At 41.5% G+C, this 18,714-nt stretch overlaps 1 protein-coding gene across 1 annotated transcript in view; it reads left to right on the top strand.

Annotated features, from left to right (window-relative positions):
* The window catches only part of EXOC2 (exocyst complex component 2), a 108,520-nt gene that overhangs the window by 73,760 nt on the left and 16,046 nt on the right, over window positions 1-18,714 (top strand). The gene's annotated exons all lie outside the window — the stretch shown is intronic.

The raw sequence follows: 18,714 nt of genomic DNA, 5'->3' as shown, positions 1-18,714 counted from the left end.
ATCTTTAATACTTGTTTTTTGTGATTATTTTGCTTCATTGCTTATACATAATAGGAGGTACTCTAAAAGACATCTTTGCTGTTTGCTTATGAGATTCATTGGGGTTGTTTGGGATTTTTTTTTCTCCCCCAGTGAATCTGGCTACTTTTGTAATAGATGTAATTACAGTTCTGAAAAGTAACATGATGAGAAAATGAATGTTGTAAGAGTAGTTCAGCAAAGAACATTCAACCCTTGGAGAAGGGCGACTATAAAGTATTTAAGATGACTGAGGTGTTAGTCATTATTTAGACGCTTTAAGTAAGCATAATGTGAATGAGTTTTTCAGTGATGAATACTGTGCACATCAGAACATTCAGGTCCTTTTGACTATCTAATTTGTCATATCTAAAAACTAATCCTTTAGCATGTGAATGCCTGGTTAATACCAAGTATACATCAGTCACAGTAACATAAAACATGGCATTTTGAAGGGGATCTTGTCTTAATTTGGGGTAAATCAGTGATTGACATGACAACATGTACTGCATTGATTGCTTCTTAGAATTGGATATTGCAAAATTATATATAATTCATGGGGAAATGGAAGAATGAGAAGATCTGTAATAAAGGAACAGTTCCAAAGAATAAATCAGAGAAAAATCAAGCACCTTGAATTATGGGCAAGCTTTGACAAGTACCTAATATTGGAACAAAACTTTAAATATTAAGTATTTTTCTGTTCTGTCAGCGTGGTTGTGATAGGCAGAAAGGGCAATCCTCCACCACACAAACCACAGCTAACTCAAAGAATAAATCAGAGAAAAATCAAGCAGCTTGAATTTTGAGCAAGCTTTGACAAATACTTAATATTGGAACAAAACTTTAAATACTAAGTGTTTTTCTGTTCTGTCAGCATGGTAAAAGCCTGTGCTCTGCTCACTTGGCCAACTGTCCTGTAAGTGATCAGATATTTACTTAGACATACCTTTTTTTGTTACACTCTTAAACTGAAGGAAGGACAAATTGTTTACATGGGGCAGATTTTAATTTAGCCTGTGTGCCAAAACTTTCATTGTTCAGTTTTTCAACATAACTGCCCTTTGCAATATGGAAGTTCGGAATGCCAGACAGAACTTGAGCACAATGAAATTAAACATTTGCCCCTTGATTTTGATCTGAGGTGTTAGAAGGCAGCATTATTAACTTAATTAGGTTTATTGTTAATAAATAACTTTCATTCACACTTCAATTTTGATGTTGAGTTGTGAGTCTTTGCAATAAAGACTTCAATTTTAATGTGCAGCAACAATGAAATCTAGTTTGGTTTGCTTTTTCTTGTTTGAAACTGGTCTAATTTAATCTACATTATTAACAGAATTAAGAGAGATGAAAGGAATAATGGGAAACAGAATGCTAATCAGTTGCCAAGTATGTTTTTGTGTCAATCTGCTAGTTCAGCCTACAAAATGCTTTTGTGTGTGCTTGTTCATTCTTCTCTCTTTCAGCAGTAGGTTGTGTTGGATTTTAGTTCTTTTTTCAGTGCTCTGAATCTGTGTAGAAAAGATTTCTGTGTGTTGAAGTTTGGGCAGTACAAGAAAAAAGTAGAATCATAAAATAACAGTCTGGTTTGGGTTGGAAGGGATCTTGGGCATCATGCAGTTCCAAGTCTGCTGCCGTGGGCAGAGACACCTCTTGCTAGCCCAGGTTGATCAAGGCTCTACCCAGCTTGGCTTTGAACCCTTCCAGGCTTGGAGCTTTCACAGCTTCTCTGGGCAGCCTGTTCCAGTGCCTTACCACCGGAACAAAATGGTGCAGTATGTGGACATTCAACCTTTTAGATGATTAATGTGAGCTTTTTCTTGCAAGTATCAAATTACTTTTAATGATATGGTAAGTTTCATCATATTTCATTTATTTCCATATACAATGGCATAAATTTGGGGCTATAGGAAGTGTGGGTTTGTTTACTATGCAAAAGTGGGTGTTATTTTTCTGGGGTGTTCAGATATGGTGATTTCACCTCATAAATTATTTTTGAGCTGCAGTTGCTGTGCAGTCTGGCCAACATTCACTCAAAGCTGACAGCATCAGAGTTGTAGGGGCTAGTCTAACAAACTTAAAATACGTATCTTCTGTTTAGCTGGTTGTGTCAGATGTTGGGTTGTATTTTTTTAGTAGCATTTAGAACTTCCCATTGCATTGAAAGCTTCAGGTGATTTCACACTTCTAGCTGAAAGCTGATTGTTTGTGCTTTACAGCTATTCATTCTGTACTTGGCATAAATTGAATATCATAGAGGCAAATCTCTATTTCTTCTCATTTGGCATGTTAAGGGAGCATTGTTTGGAACATTTCAAATATATCAAATGCCACCCTTAAAGTAAAAGATTAAGCATGTCAGCTCTGCTAAATCAGATTCGATACACTTGTCAAATTTCTTATCTGTTATTTGTCTAATTTTAAAAATCTAGTAAAAAACATGTGATGGCAACAGCCTGATGAAAAGGGACTCAACAGTTAAAAATGAACTCTCAAAAGGTGTATTTAATTTGTAGTTACACAGTGACATACTTGTCAACCCTAACTTTTCTTCTCTTGTTTAATTTGGGGCACCAGCACCCTGCTTACATGCAAGATGACAAGTACATTTACGTCTTAAAACCATCTGGATATAGTAGAAATCTTTTTTATTATTATTATTATTGAGATATAGGCAATTACTTTCTGACTGAAACACACAAAATAGTTTGGTTTCAGATCTCTGTAACCCTTTAGATTTATTCTAACGCTCCGAATGTCTGGCTTCAGAATTATCTTGCTAGGTATAGATAATTTTGAACTCCCAACAGATCTGAAACTGTTGATGCCCTGTGTTTAGGATTTGTCTGTCTCTTATCATAGAATCACAGACTCATTTGGACCTTTAAAGGTCATCTACTCCAACACCCCTGCAGTCAACAGGGACATACTCAGCTACAGCAGGTTGCTCAGAGCCCCATCCAACCTGATCTAGAATGATTCCAGGGATGAAGCCTCTACTACCTCTTTCAGTGACCTGGGCCAGTCTCACTAGCCTCAGTGTAAGCAGTTTCTTTCTTCTATTTACTCTAAATCCCCCACTTTTAGTGTAAACCCATCACCCCTTGTCCTGTCACAAAAAGCCTTGCCAAAATATCTGTCCCTATCTTTCTTATCAGTCCCTTTAAGTACTGAAAAGCCACAATGAGGTTTCCCTGGAGCTTTTCTTCTCCAGGCTAACTCTGGCTTGGCCTATTATGGCCTTCCAGTATCTTAAGGGGGTCTGTAAGAAAGCTGGTGAGAGACTTTTTAGGGTGTTGGGTAGTGATAGGACTAGGGGGAATGGAACAAAAATAGAAATGGGTAGATTCAGATTGGATGTTAGGAAGAAGTTCTTCACCATGAGGGTGGTGAGACACTGGAACAGGTTGCCCAGGGAGGTGGTAGAAGCCCCCTATCCCTGGAGGTTTTGAAGGCCAGGCTGGATGTGGCTCTGAGCAATCTTGATGTAGTGTGATGTGTCCCTGCCCATGGCAGTGGGGTTGGAACTAGATGATCCTTAAGGTCCCTTCCAACCCTAACAACTCTATGATTCTATGAATCTGTTATGCTTAAGGAAGGCCAGATTCTGCTATTTTACTGCAGGACTGTAACATGCCAGTTAGTCTTTGTATGTGAACAGGAAGAAAACAACGGTGCTGTTGCCAGTTCTATTGCATGTAAGAAATAGATGCTATAATATTAAGGGAGAAAAAATGTTCTGTGTTGGCAAATAAAGCTGCTAAAGGACTCATATCTACGTCAAATTATAAAGGATTAGTGTGTGTGGTATTTAAATGGGAGCTCCCAAGTTACAACTTAACTCTTTTTCTTACTAGGACATCTGTATTAAAACAACCAGATGTGTCTGTGTGGGTAGCTGCCTGCATGGCGCCTGTGATCCTCACTCTTGTGCTTAGGGAACAGTTTTGTCTTGATAACTTTTAGCATGTGAGCACTATTTAAAAATAATCCAAAACAATGTGTGTTCTCTGATAAAGACATTCGGTGTCCTGTGGTGGGGATACTTCAAGGGCCATACAAAATACAGTGTTGCAGTACCTCCTGTATAGAGGAACACCTGCAGACTCTTTTTAGTGGTATCCAGCAACAGGCACTAACTGGAACATGGGAAGCTCAATCTGAACAAGAGGAAAAATTTGTTTCCTGTGAGGATGCCAGAGCCCTTGACCACACTGCCCAGAGTGTTTGTGGAGTCTACTTCTTTGGAGGGATTCCAAACCCACCTGGATATTGTGATCCTGGGCAACCTGCTTGGGGTGACCCTGCTTTAGGAGGGAGACTAGACTAGATGATCCCCAGAGGTCTCTTCCAACCCCCACCATGCTGGGTTTCTGTGATCTTAAAATCTCTGGGGTTTGCCCCAGACAGCTTGGCAGGATAGGTCAAAAAACCTCAGTGCCCTTGGTAAACTCACTGATCAGTTCATGTTCTTGATTGTGGTTTGAAATGGTGCTGAAGGGGCTTATAGTCAACCATAACACAATACTGAATTCATGACAGAAGAGGAGTGATAAACAGGATTATGCCCCTAATCCCTTGATACCTGCAGTAGTTGGGGATGCCATAGTTATTAACATATTAAAAACACTAATGGGAATAAAATCTCCAAGATGAACCTTGCCACTGAACAGCCAAACTAGCAGAGTCAGCAAGTAGCTGCTCAGTGCTTCTGCAACGCTTTCTGCCCAGGGCTGTGCCTGGTTTTGAGACTTTTAGTGTAATGAAGACTCTCATCGTTCTATAGAAAATTTCTATGCAGAATTCAGCTGGGAGCATATTCTTTCTGTAGCCAAGTTATCAAGCCCTTGAACTCTTACTTTTTAAGTGGGAAAATATGGTAGACTTCGAAGAGTTCAGCAGATCCAGTGCAATAAAAAGCTTTTCGTTGGCTTACAATTCCTTTACACGATGAACAGCAATTTAAATTTAATGAAACACTTAAACTTTATTGATGTGTGGCTGAAATTATGGTGTTGGACTTGATCAGCGCCTGAAGTAATTCAGAATTATTAAAAGCCTTTACTTTGAACTGTAACCAAAAAAAAAAACCTGAAGCTTTCCAGTTACTGTGGGTCACTCCTGAGTCCAGATAGCTTCCAAATGTCGATTTTTGGACTCAAACAATTTTTAAGAATCTATTGTTCAGGTCATGCAAAGGCATTCTTCATTTCAAATCTGTGCCCTTTTCAAAATTCTGTAGGGATTCAGTGGAACTTGGAAGGGGAAAATGGTGAAATGATGACCCTGGAAGCCAGGGTCTCACCTTTGCCCAAATAAATGGGATAAATATGTGGCCAGAGAACACTGTATGTGCATTCTTAACTATTTTTATCCCATTTTACCTTTTCTTAGCAGAGCAGAGAGCCCTAAGGTTCAGGTTTGGTTTGGTTGGCTTGTTGGTGTTGATTTGTTTTCTACTGCAGTGACATCTCTAAAAGCGGCTGTGGTCTGGTCCCAGCTCACTGCTTGTTTAGACAGATAAGTAAAGTTCTACATGAAATTCAGTTTGTGGCATTTTTTTTCCCATAAATTTAAGGTATACTTTCATGAGTTATTGTTACTAATTTGCTGATCTACCTGTGTTTGAAATTCAGTTTGTGGCATTTTTTCCCATAAATTTAAGGTATACTCTCATGAGTTATTGTTACTAATTTGCTGATCTACCTGCGTTATATGGTGCAGTTGTAAATGCAGTTAAATGCTGGCTGAGAGGCAGGCTGATGAATTCCTCCTCAGTGTCATCCCAGGTTGTGAAGTCTAGAAAAAACAACCACCTAGATTATACCATAGAATTCAGATTTGAGGATTTGATGAAAGTAAGCAGAGCACAACCTCCTTCCACAGCTTCCAAAGAATCCGCTGTATCTGTAGCCAAGGTCGTTTGCTTCAATCAGATCTTTCCTGTGACGTGATATTCCCACCGTGCCTACAAAATACCTATTAGTAAGGTAACACTGCCTTTGATTTTGTTGCAAAGTTGCTGAATTTGTTTACTAAGGACCACTAATTCTGCCTATCCACAAATGGAGCATAAAGCAATTTGGAAGAAAGGATGTAAAAACATTAACAGCCAGTCCTGTGATTCCTGTCAGTGCAGCAAGCACTGCCATTTGCTTAAGAACATTCACAGACCTTTGCAGAGTCAGGAGGGTTCCTCACAACTTCCAGTGTGCTGAGATTCTGTAATACTATAAAAGACAGGAAAATTGTGTCTTATTGCTGCTAGAAATCTCTGTGCTCAAAGCACCAGATTTAAAGGTTTCTACTTTAAAATATCCTTTCTAAAAATAGGCCATCCTCTACTTCCTTTTGCCACGTTTGGCTTTTCTTACCTGTCTTAAGTTGCTGTAATAAATGTGGGACATGTTTCATGGGTAGCTGAGGTGTTTTTCAGTATCTTGAAGGTTAGAGAGATGCAGAACATAACCAGACACTGAAATCATTAGTGTCTATAGAGAAGGGTGGTTTTAGATTGGACATTAGGAAGAAGTTCTTTACTATATGAGTGTGGTGGAACACTGGAACAGGTTGCCCAGAGAGGTAGTGGAGGTTCCATCCCTGGAAACATTAAAAGGTCAGGCTTAATGGGGCTCTGAGCAACCTGATTTAGTTGGGGATATTGTCCCTGCTGACTACAGGGGAGTTGGGCTAGATGACCTTTAAAAGTCTCTTCCAACCCAGGGCATTATATGATTCTATGTAGTTCCAAATACTTTCTCTCTGAAATTGGTCTCTTTCGGATTGGTCAGCTCCCTTTTTTTCTCTTTTCTTATAATGATAATATTTGAGTGACAAGTGAAGTAAATTCATAAACATAGGATATCTCTATGCCCATTCTTCATTTGTGAAGTTGCTGTCATTCTGCATGTGACAGGCTATTATTACAGTACGGCTGACTTCAGGAATTCTGAGAAGAACACGCCGCTTCCCAAGTGCGAGTCTCTGTTTTGAAAGGTTTTCATAATTCTAGGTTTTATAAAATCATAAAAGGACACCTCCGGGGTGCCTCAAAAATGATGTGTTTGAAAGAAATACATGAAGATTCTTGCAGACTGTGCTTGGTTTGTGTTAATGAAAGGAAATATTGCTTGAGATTTTTGGATTCGACTGTTCTCAGTTTTGATAAAGCTGTTGATTTCTTCTATACCTTACAATTACAGAAGTGACTTGCTCTTCCCATTGAATTGGTGCCATTTGCTTGGTGCCATGGTTTAGTTGATTAGATGGTGTTGGATGATGGGTTGGACACAATGATCTTGAAGGTCTCTTCCAACCTGGTTTATTCTACTCTACTCTACTCTACTCTACTCTACTCTACTCTACTCTACTCTACTCTACTCTACTCTACTCTACTCTACTCTACTCTATTGCTTGGTGAATTGGTCATTCTATATCTTTCTGGTGCATAGAGCTACCTTCTTTTATCTGTGATATACATTTTTTTTTTTATTGATGTTTCTTGTCTTCTCTAGGTGATTCTGCTCTGGCAGGTGGGGGGTGGACTAGGTGAACTTTTGAGGTCCCCTCCGACCCCCTAACATTCTGTGATAAATCCTCCTAGTCAGGATATCTGGGGGCAATGTGAAGGGCTTGGTCCATATTGCTGACTTTAGTCACCACTGGGACTTGTTGCTGGGTATTAACCTGCATGTCTGTAAAGTGAAATGTGTCTGGGATTGGCAAGGACTACCAAACAGGAGAAGTTATCACACTCAGGCTGAATCCTGCTTTACAAATCAGTGAGAACACGGTCATACCAGGGACATTTGCCCCTTGGGTTTTTCAGCACCTTACCTGCAGGTAAGATGTAGCAACAGAAAATCCTTCAGCATCAAAACTGTTGTTATAAGAGAAATCTAGTGATATTAGAATTTCCATAATGTTATGGCTATTACATGCTGAAAACTATGGAGGGGGTTGCTTAACAATTGGTATGTGATATTTACTTGGGAAGCCATCCTACAACTGATGGATTGCTTGTGGAAAAGTTTGGGTAATACTGAGACATTGTTGGATGTATTCATTTTCACATCAAGAAGGAGTTGTTGTATTTAGGAATCTCACACATAAATTTCACAGTATCACAGTACATTGCAGGTTGGAAGGGACCTCCAGAGATCATTGAGTCCAACCCCCCTGCCAAAGCAGGATCATCTAGGGTGGTCTGCACAGGAATGCATCCAGGTGGGTTTTGAAAGTCTCCCAAGGAGACTCCACAGCCTGTCTGGGCAGCCTGTTCCAGTGCTCCATGACCCTCACTGTAAAGAAGTTTTTCTTCACATTGAGGTGAAATCTTCTGTGTTGAAGCTTGTACCTGTTGTTTCTTGTCTTGTTATTGCACACCACCAAAAAGAGATTGGCCCCATCCACTTGACACCCGCCCCTCAGATATTTATACACATTGATCAGATCCCCTCTAAGTCTTCTTTTCTCAAGACGAAACAGCCCCAGGTCTCAGTCTCTCTTGATAGGGAAGGTGCACAAGTCCCCTAATCATCCTCATGGCTCTCTGTTGGATTCTCTCCAGCAGGTCTCTATCTCTCTTGAACTGGGAAGCCCAAAACTGGACACAGTATTCCAGGTGTGGTCTCACCAGGGCAGAGCAGAGGGGGAGAAGAACCTCCCCAGACCTTCTGGACACACTTTTCCTGATGCACCCCGGGATACCTTGTAGCTCTCTTGGCCACAAGGGCACATTGCTGTCCCATGGTGGTCTTCCTGTCCACCAGGACTCCAAGGTCTTTCTCCCTGGAGCTGCTTTCCAGCAAGGCAGCCCCTAGCCTGTACTGATTCCTCCCCAGATGCAGGACCCTGCACTTGTCCTTGTTGAACTTCTTGATGTTTGCCTTCACCCAGTTCTCCAGCCTGTCCGGATCTCACTGGATGGCAGCACAGCCTGACAGGATGTCAGCCACTCCCCCCAGTTTTGTATCATCAATGAACTTGATGAGGATACTCTCAATCCTCTCATCCACATTGTTGATAAAGATATTGAACAAAACTAGACCCAGTGCTAATCCCTGGGGAACACCACTGGCCACAGGCCTCCAACTTGAGTCTGTACCACTGATGACAACCCTCTGAACTCTGTTGTCAAGCCAGTTTTCAATCCACCTCATGGACCAACCATCTGTGCCACATTTCCTGAGTTTTTCTATGAGGATGTTATGGGAGACAGTATCAAAAGTCTTACTGAAGTCAAGGTATATGACATCAACTACTTTTCCCCCATCTATCCATTTGGTCATGGTTTCATAGAAGGCTGTCAGATTAGTCAGGCACGATCTCCTCTTGGTAAGTCAATGTTGGCTACTGATAACCTTCTTGTCTTCCATGTGGTTGGACATAACTTCCAGGATGAGCTACTCCATCATCTTTCCAGGGATGGAGGTGAGGCTGACTGGTCTGTAGTTACCTGGGTCTTCCTTCTTGCCTTTCTTGAAGACTGGAGTGACATTTGTTTTCTCCCAGGGTTGGTAAAAGGCCCTTTACACGTTGTTTCTGTGTTTGATGGAAAAAACCAAAAGTAACTCTGTGTTTTAACCAAACTCTCTCAAGAAAATGCACACCTATCAAACTGACCTTCAGCACCTGCACACCTTTGAAGTAAGAGTTGCTAGCAAACATATCCTCTTCCTGAGTGAAGCACCATCGGGCTTCACATTTCCTGCAGTATTCTTTTGACTTTTAAAGGTTTTGCTCCTCATCTTCTGGCCCAAAAAGCAGTGGACTTTATTGTGTGTGGTCAGAAAGCAGCAAGTATTTCTACTGCAGATGTCCCTCAAATTCTTCTCACTGTTGGGATGGAGTAGCAGAAGGTTCAAAACTGCCTCAGTGCCTTTTTTGGTGTGGGTTTTTTTGACAAGCTTAGATTGGACAATGCCATGGGGCACCAGTGTTGTTCTCCTGATGTTCTCCCCCTGTAAAGTGAAATCCATACATAGACAAAGGTATTCATCACAGTATTGGTGGAGCTTTTGCTACTCCAAGACAGCTGAAACATAGAAACTTTCAGGTTCTTTGAACTTCATGGCCTAACTTCTGTGGCTTGTATTAAAATAGTTCAAGTAATGTAAGTCTTGCAAGCCTTTGTGTTTAATGCTTTTGGAAAGGAGTTTTGGGGCTACTTCTGTCAGGTCCTTCAAGTGATATCTGCTGGTTTGCATCAACATAGTGTCATGGATGAAAACAAAAGCAAGGCACCGACTTCAGAGAAGTATCACTTTAAGGCCTCAACATGGTTATCTCGGTTCTAATTCTCAGTGATCAGACTCCATCCTCCCTTGCTTCTGAGCTTTCTGAAAGCTCTTGCCCACATTGATTGCCACTAATTTCTTCATTAAACAGTAGTTATTGATGGCTCTTTTTGAGGTCCCTATTAGCACTCAAGGACTTTCTCTGATTCTTAAGGACATGGTGTATTTATCATTACCATGAACTATGCAGAGGAGGATTTCAAGGAAACATTAATCTAATTCACAGTTTTATTAGCACGAAGTTAGTAAGAACAATAGATTTATCAAAACATTTTCAGTTTTACACTAATAAGCTATTTATAGCACACTTGTATCTATTTTTGTCAGTAGGCTAAGGACTGGCTTAGGACAAATGGGTTAAAAAACAGGAAATGTGGTTAAATAACTGGGTAATCTCTCCAGAGAGTTTCCAATTTGCCTACACGTTCACATTTTCTTTTGAATGTGCTCTCAAAACAACACCACTAAGTACAGTACCTTGAAATCCATCTCTGCTTAAAGGAGGGAATGTTTCCATTAACAGCAGGAAGTGGCCTAATGAAAAATTTTACATTCTTGGTTAAATTCAAATGAGATTTTGGAGTTACTGTCTGCAACGGGGTTGTTTTCTGCTCTGATAACGCAGGAGCAGTTGTGTGACATTTAGTTAGGTGTATCATGTGAATCCATAAGTTTGTGAATGCCACAATTATATATTCAGTTCTACACTGGTTTAATATAATAATTTCCCTCCTACTTTACCCTTTTTTTTTCTTCCTTTTTTTCTTTAACATGAGGCTGGTTTTATTTGTTAATACCCAATCACGTTTGGTCACAGCATGGTAGGGGTTGGAAGAGACCCTTGGAGGTCATCTAGTCCAGCTCTGTGCTAAAGCAGAATCACCCAGAGCAGGTTGCCTAGGATCACAAAGTGCAGGTGGGTTTGAATTATCTTCAGAGAAGGAAATAGTAAAAATAATGTTATTATGTTGGAAGAGGTTTTGTATAGCTTTAGAAGACTATGGAAAGATGTAAAAGAGGTTGTTTTCAGATAGCTTTGTGGGACAGTAGGGAAGATTTGCCTTTGCTCGAGTTAGAGAAAGCTATGTTTTGTCTTTGACTCTGAGAGTAATGTAAACACCTTGGAACTGAAGGAGACAAGCTGGGTAGAATTTGGTTGAATGTGTTAAAATATGTTTTGTTATTTTGACCTATTGTATGCCTTAATTACACATATACCAGTAGAAAATGACCAGTTGAGATGTGACACATATGCCTTCTCATAGACTATATAACTTTGCTGTATAACGTAATAAACAGTCTTTGCTTGCTTACATCTGGTCCTGAAAGCATTGCTCCGAGGTGAATCCGAGCATCTATACTTTTACATTATTAATGTAAAAATGGTGTTATTAATTAATGGTGTTATTAATCAGCTGCCAAACAGAAAGGAACCTGGGGGTGCTGATTGACAGCTGCCTAAATATGAGCCAGCAGTGTGCCCAGGTGGCCAAGAAGGCCAATGGCATCCTGGCCTGCATCATTAATAGTGTGGCCAGCAGGAGCAGGGAAGTCATTGTGCCCCTGTACTCTGCATTGGTTAGGACACACCTTGAGTACTGTGTCCAGTTCTGGGCCCCTCAGTTTAAGAAAGATGTCGAGACGTGTCCGGAGAATGGCAACAAGGCTGGTGAGAGGCCTTGAGCACAAGCCCTACGAGGAGAGGCTTAGGGAGCTGGGATTGTTTAGCCCAGAGAAGAGGAGGCTCAGGAGAGACCTTATTACTGTCTACAACTACCTGAAGGGTGGTTGTAGCCAGGAGGGGGTTGGTCTCTTCTCTCAAGCAACCAGCACCAGAACAAGGGGACACAGTCTCAAGCTGCACCAGGGGAAGTTTAGGCTCAAAGTGAGGAGAAAGTTCTTCACTGAGAGAGTTGTTAGCCATTGGAATGGGCTGCCCAGGGAGGTGGTGGAGTCACCATCCCTGGAGGTGTTCAAGAGGGGATTGGATGTGGCACTTGGTGCCATGGTTTGGTCATGAGGTCTGTGGTGACAGGTTGGACTTGATGATCTTTGAGGTCTCTTCCAACCTCGGTGATTCTGTGATTCTGTAATCAGACTGATCAACACTTGCCATGAAGGAATTTAGTGGACATGATGATGTCCGTGAAGTTCTCCAAGAGGTGGTGTCCAATTTCTTTGGGCAAAGCAGAAGCAATAACTAAATTAAAGTCATTCTGTTAGGTTTTTGACAGTTACTATTTATTATCTTATTTAAAATCAACTTGAAAAATTATTTGTGAGTCAAAACACAGAGAGAATATAATAAATAAAGCAGCCAAAGTGGTGGTAAAAGTCATGTTTTGGTGGAGTTCTGTTTTCAAGGCTGCCACCAGATCTGTGTTCTGCTCTTAGCATCCTGCAAAGAATCCATTCAAAAGATTTTATCCAGGGGAAACAGCAAAGCATGAAAGCAAATGAATTTTTAGCAGAAAAAATTAGTACTGGTATCTGAAGCTGGTTTCCTATCAAGCATCTGAAGGGTGAAACCTGTGAGCAGAGGGAAGCTGCTTTGTTATGTCCAGGGGGAAGTTCCAAGTTACATCTCAGCTTTGTTTTTTGGTGGGTTTTTCTGTGGTTTTTTTCAGTTGTCAGGTTAGGTGATGTCACTGTGTAGGTGGGGGCCCTTCACTAAACTAGTGTGACATCCTCATGTGTCAGTGCTGTAGCTCATGAAAGGCTTGGGGCTGTAGATGAGTTGAAGTTTTTGGCTACTCCAGGGCTAGCAGACTGTCTGGAAAGGTTTAGGCTTCTTGGAAATCAAAACACTGTTTCTCTAAATGAGGTGTTGCATTCACTATAGTAATTGTAAATAATAGCCAGCTTTTACAATCCTTTTCCAGATACATGGAATAAGTTAGGGCATTTCATTCATCATGGAATTTTAATTCCTGTGTTGGAATTAAACAAACTCAGTCACATTAAATGTCAGATTTCTAAATAATTGGGGGGGACAACACCTTGATTCAGATGTATTTCATGTAGTCTGCAGCATATTTAGAGGATACAGTCTCAAGCTGCGCCAGGGGAAGTTTAGGCTGGAGGTGAGGAGAAAGTTCTTCACTGAGAGAGTCGTTCGCCATTGGAATGTGCTGCCCAGGGAGGTGGTGGAGTCACCATCCCTGGAGGTGTTTAAGAGGGGATTGGATGTGGCACTTGATGCCATGGTCTAGTCATAAGGTCTGTGGTAACAGGTTGGACTTGATGATCTTTGAGGTCTCTTCCAACCTTGATGATTCTGTGATTCTGTATTTTGGACCTCATATATATCAGATGCCACTTTCTTCTTTCATCTCATTCTGGAATTCTAAGTTCTATGGTTTTTTACCTTTTGTGGGAGTTTTGGGTGGGTTTTGTTTGCTTGGTTTTTGGTTGTTTTTTATTTCCAATCCAGGTTAAGTCCTCTGGAAGACTCAATACATAAATTTCTTCAAAACAGTATCACGACCTTGAAAGAAGGTTGGAGTGAAGTGGGGATTGGTCTCTTCTTTGAAGGAACAAGTGATAGGACAAGAGGGATTAGCCTCAAGTTTCACTGTGGGAGGTTTAGGCTGGACATCATGAGAAACAATTTCTTCCTCAAAAGGGTCGTCAAGCCCTGGAACAGGCTGCCCAGGGAAGTGGTGGAGTCCCCATTCCTGGGGGATTTAAAAGTTGTGGAGATGGGGTGCTGAGGGACAGAGTTTAGTGGTGACTTGGCAGTGCTTGGTTAACTGTCAAACCTGATGATCATAAAAGCCTCTTCCAGTCTAAGCAATTCTGTTACTAAAAGCTGCTGCTCTTCTGCTGGGCTAGATCTTGGAGGTATTTTCCAGGCCTAATGTCTCCATGATTCTACAATACCAACATAATGTAAAATATTTTTTGCTATACATACTTCATGGTTCTATAGCCTGAAATGTTTTACACTTCAGGGATTAGTACAAGTCATGTTTATTTGGAATGCTGCGTAGTAAAAACAGAAGTAGTTGAGTGTTCATCTTAATTTTCACTTTTAATCTGCACTGCCTCTTGCTTATTTCTTTGGATAAGGTGGTTGATGGATAGACCTTCATCATGCATCTGTAGCTGTAGGAAGTCTGAAACTATTCTGTGCACCTCTTAGGTTGAAGTTTGCATCCAAGGCATGTCTGCACAGATTCTTCTTTTTAATTCTTACAGCAGCTCCTACATGTAGACAGCTCTGACCCACTGTGACTTCAAGCACTGTTTCAATTCATACAGCCTCTTCCCCCTCCCACCCATTTTGTCTTACCTGTTGGTGGTTTACCTTGAAAAAAACAAAACAAAACAAAATTTACATTGAGTTTAGTCGGAAGTTATGGGTTGGGTTAGACTGAAAAGTGAAATCCTGTGTGGTGTGCCAGGCAGTGGGGCAGGCTCGCTGTCAGGAAACATCCATCCAACCTGTATTTCGACTCCTTGAGCCTGCTGCATGGGCAGGACAATTCTCACTAGATGTATTAAGAGCTGCAGAAATACAGTTATGAGTTGCCATCACACAGGGGCATCGTGCTAGTCCATGGTACTGCTTGTGTAAAATGAAGTTCCACAGAGGAAAAAACATCCTGACCCACTGGAAATCACATTAGTAGTTAGAGCAGTTGGTAACTGCTGCAGTTGCTTCACCTGCAAGGCAGCCAGAATCTGGAGGAAATGGAACAGTTAAAATCAGACTGTTCAACAGAGCTCCATGGTTTTGTGGATACCATGCTTTAGTTTCTTTTTTAATGTGCACTACACAGCACTGATTAACGACTTGCAGTAGATATCTGCAAGTTGGTGTTTTACTCCAGCAGTTTCATACAGCAGATTAAACAGTCAAGAGTTGCAGGAGCTTAACTGACACATGGCTCAAACCACTTTGTGTGTGACTTGCAGTGAAGCTTGATTATGACATAGCTAAAGCTTGGAGAGCACCATTTCCAATATCATAGAATCATAGAATCAGTCAGGGTTAGAAGGGACCCCAAGGATCATCTAGTTCCAAACCCCCTGCCAGGGGCAGGGACACCTCACACTAGATCAGGCTGGCCAGAGCCTCATCCAGCCTGGTCTTAAACACCTTCAGGGATGGGGCCTCAATCACCTCCCTGGACAACTCATTGCAGGGCTTCACCACTCTCATGGTGAAGAACTTCCTCCTCACGTCCAGTCTGAATCTCCCCACCTCCAGCTTCATTCCATTCCCCCTAGTCCTATCACTCCCTGACACCCTAAAAAGTCCCTCCCCAGCCTTCTTATAGGCCCCCTTCAGATACTGGAAAGCTACAATTTGGTCACCTCGGAGCCTTCTTTTCTCCAGACTGAACAGCCCCAGTTCAGCTAAATCTGTCAACAAGGGGTCAGACAACTTTCATCCATTTGTCCTCTAAATTTACTCTCAGCATAGTGAATGAAACGTCCAGGAGCAGTCCAGTGTCAATGGATACTAGGTATAAAACACATTAGCTAGGTGTGAAAAATATTAATCTTTTGGACTAATTAAATTTATTTGTTGCTTTTGTTTAGGAAAGTTTTCAAGAAAAAGTAATCAGGAAAAAACTAGTCTCTGAACTGTGTGACATAACTCACCCACAGAACAATAAATTGTAAAAATATTTCATGCCCTTGGATGGGTTTAAAATTTGAAATTTTGGACTCCCAGGCATCGATTTTCCCAGCTCAACCAAGTTCAAGGCAAATAAATTTAATGTTCTGTTTTGTGAGGCACTGAGGAACATTGCTGCCCATGCGAGCGCTGCCTTCCTGCAGAGGCCGAATGCTCTCTGTTGTTTCCTAAACTGGTGGCTCTGTGCCTACCCAAGTCTCAGCACTGTTTCAGACCATCACAGCTTAGGTTTCTAATAAGTCCATCAGCTAAGTCTTGAAACAAGACTGGGGACTTGGTTGACGTATACAAAGAACCATTTATTCCTCAGTGGCTCCTTCTCTTTGCTTTTCCTGAACTGAGTGACAACTGTCAAACTGTGTTCCCAATGATGGCTTTCCTGACTTCTCCACAGAATTGTTAAGGCTAGAAAAGACCTTTAAGATCACCAAGTCCACCCATTAATCCAGCACTGCCAAGTCACTGCTAAACCATGTCCCTCAGCATCACATCTACATGGCTTTTAAATCCCCCATAGATGGGGACTCCATCATTGCCCAGGGCAGCCTGGGGTTTGGGGGTTTTTTTCTTGGCTCTCTGCAGCTTCTCCTCCTTATGTGTGATGTGGTTTGTTGCCGATGAGCAGAGGTACCTGCTGGTGCCACATTTTGTAAAAAGTTATGAGCTTTTATCCTTCCCTTCTCCTGTTTGCACAACAGGCAAGATGAAAAGCTTGTTCAGCAAGAGATAGCAGCAAGGTCAGCTGCCCAATTGTCCATCTCAGATGAGGTTTCAGTCTCAGAAGAGTTAAATGTGTCAGACCTGGATGCTTGGGTTAAAATTTCCTGTGTGCTTTAGTTGTCCTTGCTGAACCTCAGTTCGATCTTTGAACATTTGAAGACATGTTTGATGCTCATATCCTCCCTCTCAAGTTACTTTAGAAGGACTGGGAACATCTGAAGACCTGTGTTGCCTTCTGGCACAGAAGCATCATCCTGATGAGTTCTGTTTGGCCATATGTGTGACTTTTGCTCTGTATGTGCATGCAGTTTGTGTTAGCCTCTCCATGTCTTAAAATTACACATCTGCTGGTGCAGTTCCAGCCTTTGCAGGCTTATTCAGTCACTCTGGAGGTTTTGTAGTAGCATGGTGTCATCTGTGTACTTGGGGGAAACATAGCTCTGCGAATTACATGTGGGACAACTGGTAGCAGTACACCATCTGAAGATCTCCTGCATGACTCCCGCATTGGCAAGCTCGAAGCTGAGTTTCCGTTACTCCTCAGAACCACAAATCTTTCTCCCTTCTGCTTTTCCCATAGTTCACACAAGCATCTTTGCTATGCTTTTAGAGTGTTGTTAAAATTGCTGATAGATTTAATTTGCAGGGGGGGGGGGGGTGGATAAGTAAATAAATAAGTAGGTGATGTAAACTGGGAGTTAAATTTAATGGATAATCTTGCTAGATGTTTACTGGTGTAAATGTGTCTAGAGGGGAGGGCCCAATATTGGAAGGTGCTATTTTAAAGTTTCTGTCAGCCATTGTGATGGCTGAAACTGTCCTTCATTTTTGTGTCTGAAGCCTTCTCATCCATTTTCCTCTCAAGCAGCACTGGGGCTTTGTTAGTGGCGGCTAGAATCTCAGCGAGTGGGAGTGCAATGCATTGATGTTGTAACAGAATAATAATGTTTTCAGGAGAGAAACTGCAAGGGCTTGTCGAGACTTTCTTTACCACTTTTCTGTCAGAAGCTATGGGCAGGCATTTTGTTTATGCTTCAATATCCTGAAAAAAAGAGGTATTTTCATCTTCAGAATGTTGTGTTTCACTCAATTAGCCTCAGAGTTGCAACCTACAGCTCCGTGGTGCGTTAGCTTTCAGTGCTGTATAATAGGGCTGGCAGCGTGGTGTCCCAAAAACCGTGAGTGCGTGGGCTGCTGAGCAGTCCTACAGAAAGCTGCACACAAATTCTATTCCAGACAGAATTTTTCTTCTTTTTGAAATGAATTTCACAACAAACTCACAGTTGGGTGCCACTGTTTGTGTTTCCAATGAATCATTCTCCAGGAAAGTAATGCTTTGCTTCAGCGAAGCCTGCCACAAACACTCTGGTGATATAAATCAGAAACTGGATATTTCTTAATTGTAATTTTTCAGAATGCAGTACAATTGTTACATGCCTGCAGGTTTGGGTTTGTCTCCCCATACAGAAATGAAAATCCTTCACAAATAAGACCAAAAACAAGGGCTGGAGGGGGAAATACCCTTTTTATTTATGCTCTGTTCATGGTAGGGAGCTGACTGCCCAGTAGCAATGGTTGTTACAACACCATCTGTTTAGCAGTGTAATCAGAGCAAACCTGTTACACCATTACCTTCAATTTCCACCCTAAATTCACTGATGGTCAGTTCATTTCTACCTTTCTTGTGCCAACATTGTTCTTCACCTCAGCTTGTTCCTTGTCTACTTCCATGTGCTGGCATTTTTGGAGTGCAGTTGCAACCTCTCTTTAGTTCATTTAGCTTACCAAGACAAGGTCTTTTAGATTATTAGATGCTGCAATTAAGGCAGCTATAGTTTCCTGTACAGACTGTCTCTACACTGCACAGCTTTGCACTGTTTGTGCCAAATTATCTCCTCTTAAATTGTACCTTTCTAAGAAGGTGAGTAAATACTTGAGTTTGTGCTGAGCTCCCTTATCCTGGGATCCCCCATTCAAGACATGTAAGGAGCTACCAGAGGGAGCCCAGTAGAGGCTACAAAGGTG

This window comes from Dryobates pubescens, chromosome 9 (genome assembly GCF_014839835.1).
Source record: "Dryobates pubescens isolate bDryPub1 chromosome 9, bDryPub1.pri, whole genome shotgun sequence".
NCBI lineage: Eukaryota > Metazoa > Chordata > Aves > Piciformes > Picidae > Dryobates > Dryobates pubescens.
Note: the sequence above shows the minus strand (reverse complement) of the source record. Positions and strands in the feature narration are given on the sequence as shown.